Genomic DNA, 12,348 nt, shown 5'->3' on the forward strand with positions numbered 1-12,348 from the left:
TAAAGTAAGGGAAGGTCCAGGGACATATCTGAAGCTTTTAGCCTATCCTAGAAGTCTGCAAACCAGGCCAGTGAGCCAAAGGCCTGTTTTGGTCAATAAAGTTTTACTGGAACATAGCCACACCCATTCATTTACATATTGTCTAAGGCTGCTTTCCTGCTAAAAAGCAGAGTTGAATAGCTGTGACAGAGACCATATGACCCACGAAACCTGAAACATTTACTATTGGCCCTTTCCAGGAAAAAATCACTGAGCCATGGCCTAAGGCATCATTGTTTTTATTAAACAAAGAGTGAATCCCTTCTGTGACAGGTACAGTTCCAGGGCCCAGAGATATAAAGTTGAAAAAGACCAAGGTTAGTTTCTTGAGGGACCCTGAAGCACGTTCACTTTAGTCTCTTCACACAGGACTTCTGCTCACACTGGCCAGTGTTTTTCAAACTTTTTTGTATTGAAATCCACTAATAACAAGTACATTTACATCCAATCTTTCAGCACACACTGATCTGTTTATGTATGTACACACCTGAACCAAGCCTGTCAAGATAATATTTGCCCGGCTTACTACCTGGGATTCACTCTCTTATTTTATCCTGTTATAGCCCCTTCCATTAAAAAAATAATAATTGGTTTTATTATACACTAATGTCTCGGGATTCACAGTCTGAAAAACTCTTAATACACACCAGCTTTTTGTTGCTAACTCTGATCTTCACTATAAGCCAAAGGTTATAAACTAGCAGCCCCTCTCCTCCAGATGAAATTGATTTACTCCCTCTATGCAGAATTTTGGTTTGTGTTAGGTTTGGTTTTTAATATGTTAATTATTTCTCAATATGTTTTTTAAAAAATCAGTATCCCAAGATTCTTTAGAAAAATCAGAGGGCAGGGCAATCATGAGTCTACTTTCTTTCTTGGCAACTGTCAGCTGGAGCTGAGAAGTGGTTTCTCCAATGTCTGCTTCCAACTTGCCACCCTCTGCCACAGGGCAAATGCACCTGAAAATCCCAAGAATTTTCATCACAAGCATTAGCTCCCCATGAACTCCCCCCCATATAAATATAAAACAGATCCAGTGTGTTTTCTTTCCATCATTAAACCCTAGCAGGGCATTCTAGTAGACCCTCTGGCTTTGGGGAAAGCCTTTTTAACAGATACTGTTGTAATCTCAAGTCCTCCTACACCAAGAAGAAAGAGAAAGGCCTCATTAGAAAGAAAAACAAGCGGCCTTTATTTCTTTAAGAAAAACCCACAACATTTGATGAAAGAAACTACAATAATTAAAGTCCACCAGAAAATTAAGAAAAAACCCAGATGCCAGTTTTTGTTTACTCTAAAGCTTTGTTTGTAAAATGAAATCACTTCATCACTGCAGCCTTTTCTTACCGCCAGAACTTTTCAAAACATCGATTGCAAGCGAACATGGCTTCAGTTAAGAAAGGTGACCAGGGGCGCAGTTAGCTCTGGGAATGTAACTTTCGTTGCAGCTTAATCCAGTTCCCTTTTTAAATACCTGAGTTTAAGGAGAATCTGCAAAGATTTACGACCGTAACAAACACACCACTTTTGAATTTGTCATTCAGACCAGCCTGGCAACTCTGATACTTCCTATTGAAAGGAGAGCTCTAATCCAAGTAAGAACTCTGCAAAAAGGGAAAAGGAATTTTATTCCCATAATTTGATTGATTACTTCCTACTCTGAACACTCGAGAGAGAAAAAGCAAACTTTTTTTCTGTCTGTAGTTGGATTTCTCCCACTAATCTTTTACAAGCAGATAACAACCATAAAACACAAATTACTTACAAGGATCCACAGGCCAGTCGTGCTAGCTGGGTTCCAAAATCTATAAGCATCAAAATACTGGGGAAAACATCTGAGATGAAAACCACAAATGTAAAGATGAGTTGATCACTGACTATATTCAATTCAATACTTTAATTCACCAGTTCTGGGAGGAGAAAGAATAATGCTATCAATTGTTCCATTCTCTGGAATAATTTTGCCATCGATACAAACCCTCCAAAATGATATTTATGTAATTCAGAGCATGCAATGGTTTCCCAATTGTAGTCTCCAGAATTTTACCCTGAAAAATGATAGCTCTAAGCTCTTGTCTTTTAGCTTAACCTTGGGCAAGGCACCCTGTTTTCTCATAGGCAGAAGACAATCTCTGAGATACTTTCTAATTCCAACTTCCTTTATGGTTTATGATTCTGTCTGGTTAGAGCCAGAAAAGTTCAAATCAACAGCCATGCCTTATTTGGCAATGATCCGACCACTACAGTAAAGAGCTTGGCACTATTAATGACCAGCTGGCAGGATAATTAGATAAAAATTATTAATAACAATAATAATGAAGATAGAAGAGTGCTTGGGGGTAAAAATTGGGCTATGGCCTGATTGGGAATATTAACATTTCTAAAGAATAAAAAGTGTCAATCAAAAAGTGCAAATACATGTGTATGGAAGGCTGAGTCACTTGGCTGTGCACCTGAAACTATCACAACATTGTTAATTGGCTATACTCCAATATAAAATAAAAAGCTAAAAAATAAAGTGCAAATACAGAAAAGAGTGAGAAAGATGGACTTTGGCATGACTCAGCCATAGCTGGTTGGGGGTTTCCTACAAAGTTGAAGACACCAGGGAATGGGTACAACCACCAACTCACCTTGCCCCACTTCCAGGAGCAGCCAGCCACCTTCTCATATATCTCTGACAATATTTTGGCTTCCCCATGCAGCCATTCAGAAGGAGGAAACTTGATCATTTGGACCACTAAACAAAGAGGTTTTTTTCACTGTGATTATTTTTCAGTGGGTGGGTGAAAAATCAATTGAATGGCTCAGGATTTCTGATATGATCAATAAGATGAGCTCTGTGATCAGATTATATTATTTCTTAAAAAAAAAAAAAGAATTACACAAAAAGTAGAGGTGGTTTTAGTTATTCCAGATAGGGCAATAGACTCACAAGGATATTTAAAGACTTAAAAATTCGCTTTGTCAACTCTATGGTGATATGTTGCCTAGTTTTTAACTAAAGTTCTAAGGCCCAGAATCAAACATGTCCAAGTCCTTCTATCACATGGGACAGGCTTTCAATCCCTACCATCTCTGAGCCACTGATGGCTGGATATCTAGGCAGGAACCACACTTGGGCAATTCCATCTGAGAACATGATGCTTCCCAGCAGTGAAGCATTGGCATAAGGTAGGTGGACTTGGGTTCAGCACTAGTTCTACTATTTACTTGACTATATGACCCTGGGCAAGTTACTTCATCTTTTTGAGCCTCAGTTTCTTGAGCTATAAAAGGTAGTAAATAATAGGACCTACCTAATGATATTAGTCATATTAATAAAATATCCAGACTACATGCAGCAGGTCATGCAGTAAAATCTAGCAACATCCAGTGTGGGCTCAACAAATGAAGCTATTATTACCTTACATCTAAAATGATAGATAGGGCTTCCCTGGTGGCACAGTGGTTGAGAATCTGCCTGCCAATGCAGGGGACATGGGTTCAAGCCCTGGTCTGGGAAGATCCCATATGCCGCGGAGCAACTAGGCCCGTGAGCCACAACTGCTGAGCCTGCACGTCTGGAGCCTGTGCTCCGCAACAAGAGAGGCCGCGATAGTGAGAGGCCCGCGCACCGCGATGAAGAGTGGCCCCCGCTCGCCGCAACTGGAGAAAGCCCTCGCACAGAAACGAAGACCCAACACAGCCAAAAATTAATTAATTAATTAATTAATTTTTAAAAATAAATAAATAAAATAAAATAAAATCATAGATAGATCATTCAGACAGAAAATCAGTAAGGAAACATTGGATTTGAACTATATGTTAGACCGGATAGATCTAACAGACATATACAGAACATTCCATACAACAGCAGCAGGATGCACACAGAACGTTCTCCAGGGTGGATCGTATGCTTGGCCACAAATCTAGTCTTAACACATTTAAGAAGATTGAGATCATATCAAGTATCTTTTCTGAACACAATGGTATGAAGCTAGAAATCAGTAACAAGCAGAAAACTGGAAAATGCACAAATATGTGGATGTTGAACAACATCCTACTTAAAACCAATGAGCCAAAGAAGAAATCAAAAAGTAAATCAAAAAATATCTTGAGACAAATGAAAATGGAATCTGAACACACCAAAACTTCTGGGATGCAGCAAAAGCAGTTCTAAGAGGGAGGTTCATAGTGACAAATGTCTACATTAAGGAAAAAGAAAATCTCAAATAAGCAACCTAACTTTCCCCTTAAGGAACCAGAAAAAGAAGAGCAATCTAAGCCCACAGTTAGAAGAAGGAAAGCAATAACAAAAAACAGAGTGAAAATAAATGAAATAGAAACTAAAATGACAGATTTCGTCAAATGTACTTTGCAGGGTTCAAATAGTTTGCTATTTTTAAAAAGTTTCAACATGCATGAAGAAAAGCATTATACCAACTAAGATGGAAAAATGTCAAACAACAAGCCCAGAATGGCATTAAATCACAGAAATTATTTTTATCTACATAAGCATTTAGTAGCCTGTCCTTTGCACGATATAGGTTCATAAGACAGATGCAACCAAGGTAAGTGAGCCAACGATTAAGAGGAAATACTGTTATCTTCTCTGAGTCTCAAGATGTACCAGGTGTTGTTTTGTTTTGCTTAAGTAAAAATGTGATTTTAATTTTGACAGTTGTTAAAAATATCAAAGGAAATGTTTTGAGGCAGACTGTCATTACTCTATTAAACCTGAGCCTCTGAGACACAACAGAAGCAAAAAATGCCAGCGTGCTACCTGTACAGGAACTTAGAGTCTGATAACACTGGCATCCCAGGCTTAGCTGTTCCGGCAGGAAGGACCACCAGGATGCTCAGGTCCTGTCCTCCAGGGCTCTGGAGGTTGGATTCTCTCCCTTCCACCCTCTCCTTCAACCCCGTGATTGCTCCAGGTCTGCTTTGCTCCCGTGGCAGATCCCATAAGCCAGGGTCTAAACCAAAGGTTAAAGCACAAGGGCAAGGAAGCAGACAGAACATTTAAGCTGACCCAGAAAATCCAGACTGTGTTGTCATCTGAGCTGTAAGGAGTGTCCCCAGGCACGGCCCCATCTCGTCACCGCCTCACCAGCTTCCCCACCCCTGACAACTGCCCCTCCTACACCGGAGGCAAAAAAGCCAGGTGCCCACATCGGATCTTCCTCTGACCCCTACTTCAGTTCTTCGCGTTCTCAAAAACTCGCCACCCGACATCAGAGTTTTTGCTCTCCAGGCACAGAGGGATTCAGTCAGGGCTGCGTGACTTTTTATACCTTCTTGACTTGACACTTGCCAACCATAAAGAAGAGACAGAAAGACAAAACAGTCTCTGTCCGTGTTTCAGAGACAAGAGAGTAGGAGGGGAGCCCTGAGCCAATTTTCTTATGAAATAAGCTGAGGGAAAGATCCGCATGTCTGGAGCAACAGGTGCTGGCGTGGAGGGAGCTGGCAGGCTGTGCTGGGGGCCCTGGGGCGGAGAGGACTACAGGGCTGCTTGGTGGAGTGTTTCCGCATGACCCCTCACACCCTCTGCCTTCTTTGTTAATGGTGTTCTTTTCCCTTTGGTTTTGGAATCATTCTAGACAACAAAACTGTAAAAAAAAAAAAAAAAAAAAAGCAGCACAGAAAAATCTGAGAGACCCCTTCAGCCAGACAGTTTCCCCTGAGGTTGTCATCTTCCATAACCCTGGTAAAGGATCAAAACCAAGAAATCAACCTTGGTATGACACCGTGAACTAAACCACACACATCAGTCACATTTCCTCAGTATTCCACCAATGCCCTTTTTCTACTCCAGGATCCAGTCGACGGTACCAGACTGTATTTATGCATTAGCAATTAGTCTCTTTTTTCCCCTCCCAGGGTGACAGTTTATCAGTCTTATTTTGTTATTCATGATCTCGCCATTTGTGAGAAATGCTGGTCAGGTATTCTGTGGCTGCACCATCCATTCATGTTGGTCTAACGTTTTCTCATGATTAGATGGGGGGTCAAGGATTTAGGGGAAGAAAACCCCACAGGTGAAGCCCTCCTCCCTGCCTTACACCAGGGGATACAAGATCTCAACACGACAACTAGGGAATGTCACCCTCAGCACTTGGTTCAGTGGGGTCTGCCGGGTTCCTCCACCATAGCGTTCCCATGTTCCCCTTTCCCCCTTCCTTACTTTTTTTTTTTAAATTGAATTATAGTTGATTTACAATGTTATATTAGTTTCAGGTGTACAGCAAAGTGATTCAGGTGTACATACATATCTATCTAATCTTTTCAGATTCTTCTCCCTTATAGGTTATTACAAAATATTGAGTATAGTTCCCTGTGCTCTACAGTAGGTCCTTGTTGGTTACCTACTCTATATATAGTAGTGCATACCTGCTCACCTCCCTCGCCAGGCCCTGGACCAAAGTCACAGGAAACAGTCTCCCGCTGGAACTCTGAAAACACCTTCCTATAAAACTGTCCCACATGGTGGATCTTCCCAAAGTGTATCTCAGGTGTGTTAAGGGTTAAACAGGGTGCTGCCTGTTAAGAACCCTGGGACCCTCCTCCAGAGCCTGTACAACACGGGGATAGAAATAAGACTGCATTACTGATGTTGAAACAAAATCATCTGGGAGTATTTTCATGTGAAGCTGGCTTTCAGAAACAGGCAAAACACACTAACAAAACTGATCTGGGCATATGGCATTCCTTTCAGGTACACACATTTCTAATATAAATCTCCTAATCACTTCTCTCTTCTTTTTCAGGTTTCTTGTCAAGGCAGGTCTTTTTTATTTCTCTCCAAAGGGTAACCTCCCTGCCTGAAAGAGCCGGCTCAGGCACAGTGGCTGTTGAGTGCTACACAGGATGACTTTCCCTCCTTTTCTAAAAAAAGTGAGACCAAACATACTCTGATCATGATGAGGTTTTCCAAGTCCACCCTTTGAGTTCCTTGCTGACTCTCCCTCCCACTAGGTGGCGCTAAAGGTCACATTCTAAGTGGGCTGCTCTCAAAAGAGTCCAGGAAGAGGATTTTTTTTTAACCTTTGTGAGAATATCACAAGTACGAAACTAACGGCAAGTACTAAACTTCCTTCTTACTAAGCAGTCCCCCTTTCCTTTTTCACATTTACTGCCACCTGACAGCTTCTGAAACTGAGCAAATCTGAACTTCTGGAATCCAGCTTTCAAGGAATCACGGAATAAATGTAAATGTTAGAGGCATAACGGTCATGACATGAGTGATATATAAAATCAGCAGTTGCATCATTGGAGGCAAGCAGCTGGGAAGATGTTTCAGTTCTCTGAACTCAGCATTTCCTTGGTTTCTACGTTCTGTTTTCACATAAGTTTAGTTCACGTAAGTTTACTATATCAATATTCCCCCTCCAAAGAGATTTTTTAAACTGTATCAAAAGAGCAAAGATTTTAAAGTGCTTCTGAACATTTGTAAGACATTCTTGAAAATGCAAAGACTAGGGAGCTAAAATATTACTTAGGTGCAATTTCCTCTGGTTGCACATCAAAGGCATATGTTTTAATAGGAAACCTCATTTCCACAATTACGATTCATCACTTAAGGAAAAACAAACTTTCTAAAAGCTTCGAGTCTAATATCATTGGGAAGCACACGGAGAAAGGACGCTCTTTATCAGCCCAGTTCCTGTTCCTTGGGGTAGGAAGACGAGCCCCTAAGGGAAATTGCTACGTCTGTCAAGTTCCCAACCCAGCCCAGCAATGTGACTGATGGTAATCGTGATGTGCAATCATTCAAATGCATCCCGTAGAGATAGCAGGCCTTTGTTGTTTATACCAAGTCATTTTGTTTGCTCTGTGACACTCTCCTACTATGATGTGAGCATCTGGTCTGTGTAAGGTCAGCCCCTGTTGCCATTAATTGCACAGGCTTATTTTGTTCTCATGACCCCTCCAGAATACCGATTTGGCACGTACTCTTTCTGGGCCAATCAACAGACATTTCTATGAGACAAATATTTTGGCCAGAGCGTTTCTGGATTTTTTTTTTAGGAGGAAGGCAGAAGATTACAATATTGTGGAGGATTTTCACTCCTATTTGGCTACGCATTTCACATACACTACATCAGCGCATGATAAATCTCATCACTACAAGGGAATAATCACTCACATAAGGTATTCCAATTCCAGGCTATACCAAACATGGTTTTGCTATTGTTGTTTTTAATGCCTGGACTCAATAATCCTAGACCTTGTTCCACCTGGGTGTCTGATGCTGCTCAGAAGTTCCCCAACCACTAAATAACTTTTCTGTTATCAATTCTACCACATTCCCCACCTACTGGGTACCTGCTCTTGCATACATGTGTGTATGGGTTCATGCGTGAACCTCGTGCGCCACACACACACACACACACACACACACACACACACACACACAGAAATGAGACTGTTGGACTTGTCTTGCTGGGTTGGTCTACTGGGGAGATGAACCCAGGGCAAACAAAATGGCAGCATGTGGCTTCTCAAAGGGGCTCTTTGCAACCTCTCAGTTGATGGAGAGTGTCCAGTCAGTGAGGGCTCCAGGGAGCAAATGCATGAAAGAAATTGGGCCCTCCCCCCCCCCCCCACAGACATGTACCCTAGACTCAGGGCCCAAAGCTGCTTCTCCCCAATTTCCCCCCTACCTCTTATCCCTTCCAAGGTCCTTCGCTTCCCTCTGAGGACACAGAGCCCCTTTGGATGTCAGTCCCCAGGACCTTGCATGGGTGGCCAGACTCCCTTGGCTCGAATTTCACTTCCAACCCTTCATGTAGAAGGGCTGGTGGCTCAGGAGGGTGGGAAAGTACACACGGAGGTACTCTGCAGCTGCTCCCAGCTGCTCCGAGATGCCGATCGCCCCCGATAGGAACCGAAAGTGTCTCTGCTCAGCCTGCCTCTCCCGTGGACGTGATAAACAAGGCAGTGATCAGGAAGGGCCAGAAAACTTCACGTTCTGATGAAGCCATGGAAAGAACCAACTCCTAAACTCCAAGCTGAGTCATCTTTGATCTTTCTAGATGCTACAGAGTAAGATAAGTTTAGCGACATTCTTCTCTGCAGAAATCATCCAGTCTCACTAAAGAAAATGAGTCAAAATATAGGAAAGAGACATGCTAGCACAAGAGATTAGATGATGAACACTTACTATCTTGTCCCCAAATAAAAGACTGAAGTGTTACAGAATCCAAACATTTGTATTCATATACCTATATAAATATATATATATATGTACATAGTATATATAAGCACACACATATCTTTAAATACTTTATAAATAGGTATCTTTTGTCTTAGGAGAAAAATAACCATACCCTCTAGTTGGTGCAGATATACAGGCAGAGAAGGGGAGGGGCTTCTTTTAGAATGCCAAGTTCACCTGCTCTTGAACCACAGCAGAGGCGTTTGGTCTTAACTTCCAGAAAAGATCTCAAAGTTCTGAAGGTAATGAAACAATTCCCCCCTTTTCTTGAGGAACCCACCACACATCCGATGGAAATGGAGACCGCTCACGGTGAAGGACTGCTTTCCTGTGACACACAAGCCACAGACATTTGTTGTCCTGATATCATGTCAGCTAAATTAAGTAATGTGGAATGTTTTTTAAACCCCACCAGAGTGGAGTTTCATATCCAGAAAAGTCCACTGAAGCGTCCTAAATTATCATCAACAAATTTCCTGGCATATTAAAATGTTCCTTTATTTCATTTATTTTAGAGTAATATTAGGACATTTTTAAATCAATAAGAATAATTTCCTTTTTAGAGATTTTAAATAAATTCGTTTTCTTGGCCTTTACTACACATTTGTCCAAACGAAGAAACCACTGGTTACACTGTTCTTGGGATGTAGTTTATAAAGTACTTTTAATTTTTTTCCCAGAGAGAGAAATTTATTGACACATCCTAACAACAGGCGTTTTTAACTCTCAAACTCAATTTCCAAGAGACTTTCTTCCAACTTCGCAGCAACAACAGATTTGTCCCGTTGTCAGGACGGTAGGGGGCGCTGCCACAACAAACTATTATGGCAAATTGAGAGAATTTTCACTGGGCGAAAAAACAAGGCTAGACATTATGATTCTCCCATGTCAATGAGCATGTAAAAAATATTGTACAAATTTTTTTCTCTTGCATAATTCACTTCAGGGTTCAAATACTAGGGTTTTCTTTCTGTTCGTTTGTGTGTGTGTGTGTGTGTGTGTGTCTGTGTGTGTGTCTGGTCATAAATGTGTGTTAGAAACCCTATATTACAATTTTTGGGCTGACTGAAGAAGGTCTTACCGAATCCCTTTACCTAAAATACTGGCTAAACACAAGCAGCTAAAACGTGCCTAATAGTTAAATGGCATTCTGTGTGACTGTTTGTCATAGGTAAGTCTTCAGTCTATTTCACAAACATCTAACTCCAAGTTCAGAGCCGAGATGAAAGAGAACTGTAGCAAAGTTTCATTAAATAATCGCATAATCCAGGCCCCATAGGTTGGACTTTTTAAATAGTTTTCCATGTAATTGAGTTAAACTTAAATTTATGCGTTCAATAAAAGACCATTGCAAATGGTAAAACAAAGACACTGCTCCAACACTTAGAAAATTAAATTCACCAAACCATGAAGTCTACTGTGCAGTTATTTTTGTAACCACCATAAATTGCTTTATAAAACTCCTCTACCGAAGTAAACAATCCAAGGCAATATTTACTTTATAGCATGCCTCCAGTTTCCAAACGAGACAGCAGCCTAAAAGTTCATGACTTTTTCTTCTTCTTTTCCTTTCCTTTTTTTTTTTTTTTAAATACTTGTGTTTCTAGTTACTTTGAAACCTTCCTTCTCTTACACAAGCTCAGAAAGGTCAACGGAAAATAAGATCCAGCTCTGTGGATATACTGTGCCCCCAAATACTCATTTCTGGAATAGGAAGAAACAGTCCTACTTTGTGGAAATAAAGGCTATATAGCAAAATGAAAATAAAGGGTTTTAGTACTAAATATTTCCCCATATTTAATAGCACCTCAGAGTCCAACACTGTCTTAGATGTTTTTGGGCAGTTGGCTTGAAATGTGTTCACTTATAGCCCTGTACCAGGCCACATTCAATGCAAACTGCTATAGATAAGAGTTTTAAGGGTCTTTAATCACTTCTTTCTTGTGTCCTTGATGGAAAAAACAGAGCTGCCTTTGTGCTAAGAAGAAGGACCTGTTGTTTCCAGATTCAACAGGTCATTTTTATAAGAACTTCCCAGAGGATACAACATAAATGACAGAGACACAAGGGGATTTTTTAAGTGGCTGATGATTTTAAATGATATATATTCTATAGTAAGGGAAGGTTGTTTGTTTTCCTCTCCAACAAATGGAAAGTTACTGTTTTAAACATGTTTAATGTTCTAGTTCGACTTTTAGGACCAAACGTTTTCTCATGAGTTGGGTTACTGTAAATTTGCTTCCTGTGCTTGACCCTCAAGTAAATAAACTTGTCAAATCACATCCATTTCTCTTTTGGGGATGAATGGTTAATTGAGAGGGCTTTTGAAATATATTTAAATGGTATTGTAACTTCTGTCCTATCATTTCAGTTAAGATAACAAGGAGACTGCAAATTTAATGAACAAGATAAAACTTTATAAAATGAAAAATTCTGGCCTATTTTCCCATATACTCAGAGGAAAGAAAAAAAGGCCAATATTTTATGGCAAACAAAATCCAGGTGACACTAAGATTTATTAGAGTTTGGTTTATTCTATTATTAAAGGTGGCCTGAATTTGAGAAGACTGGCAAGTTTAAGATTAAGACCTAAATCAGACTTGTTTCCTACACTGTATTTGGAGGGTTTTTCACAATGTAACCAGGATCCCTATTTTTCCCCACTTTTCTTCCTTTCAAAAAACTTTGTCTACCTCATTTTTAAAGGGAATTGTTTGGAGATCTTTAGAAAAGTTTCTGCCAGTCCAGAGACAAAAGGTACTCTTCCCTACAAATACAGAAAGCATTTTATACAAAGTCATTCCTAGCCCCAAACAAAAGTTATTGCCAACGAAGCCTTCTTTAAAACACGCTGCTCTCACATATATCTCCCCAAAACCTAGAGTCTAGTCCTTGACACTTTAACTGTGTCTATATTACTTACTACCTAGTACCTAGGACAATTAGACAAAGAGTTAAGGTAAATAAATAAACAAGCGATGGCAAAGACTACGTTAACCGCAGGGAATCGCCCAGAAGATAAAGAAGAAATAAAAACAGGCTTCCTTGGGAAAGGGATCCACTAGGTCACATATCTAGTAATTGGTGAACAGGTTTCTAACTTGGAA

At 40.4% G+C, this 12,348-nt stretch overlaps 1 protein-coding gene across 2 annotated transcripts in view; it reads right to left on the reverse strand.

The window, feature by feature from the left end:
• Positions 1-12,348, reverse strand: part of LOC309650258 (heparan sulfate glucosamine 3-O-sulfotransferase 3A1) — a 442,514-nt gene that overhangs the window by 83,433 nt on the left and 346,733 nt on the right. The gene's annotated exons all lie outside the window — the stretch shown is intronic.

This window comes from Balaenoptera physalus (genome assembly GCF_965194825.1).
Source record: "Balaenoptera physalus genome assembly, chromosome: 20".
NCBI lineage: Eukaryota > Metazoa > Chordata > Mammalia > Artiodactyla > Balaenopteridae > Balaenoptera > Balaenoptera physalus.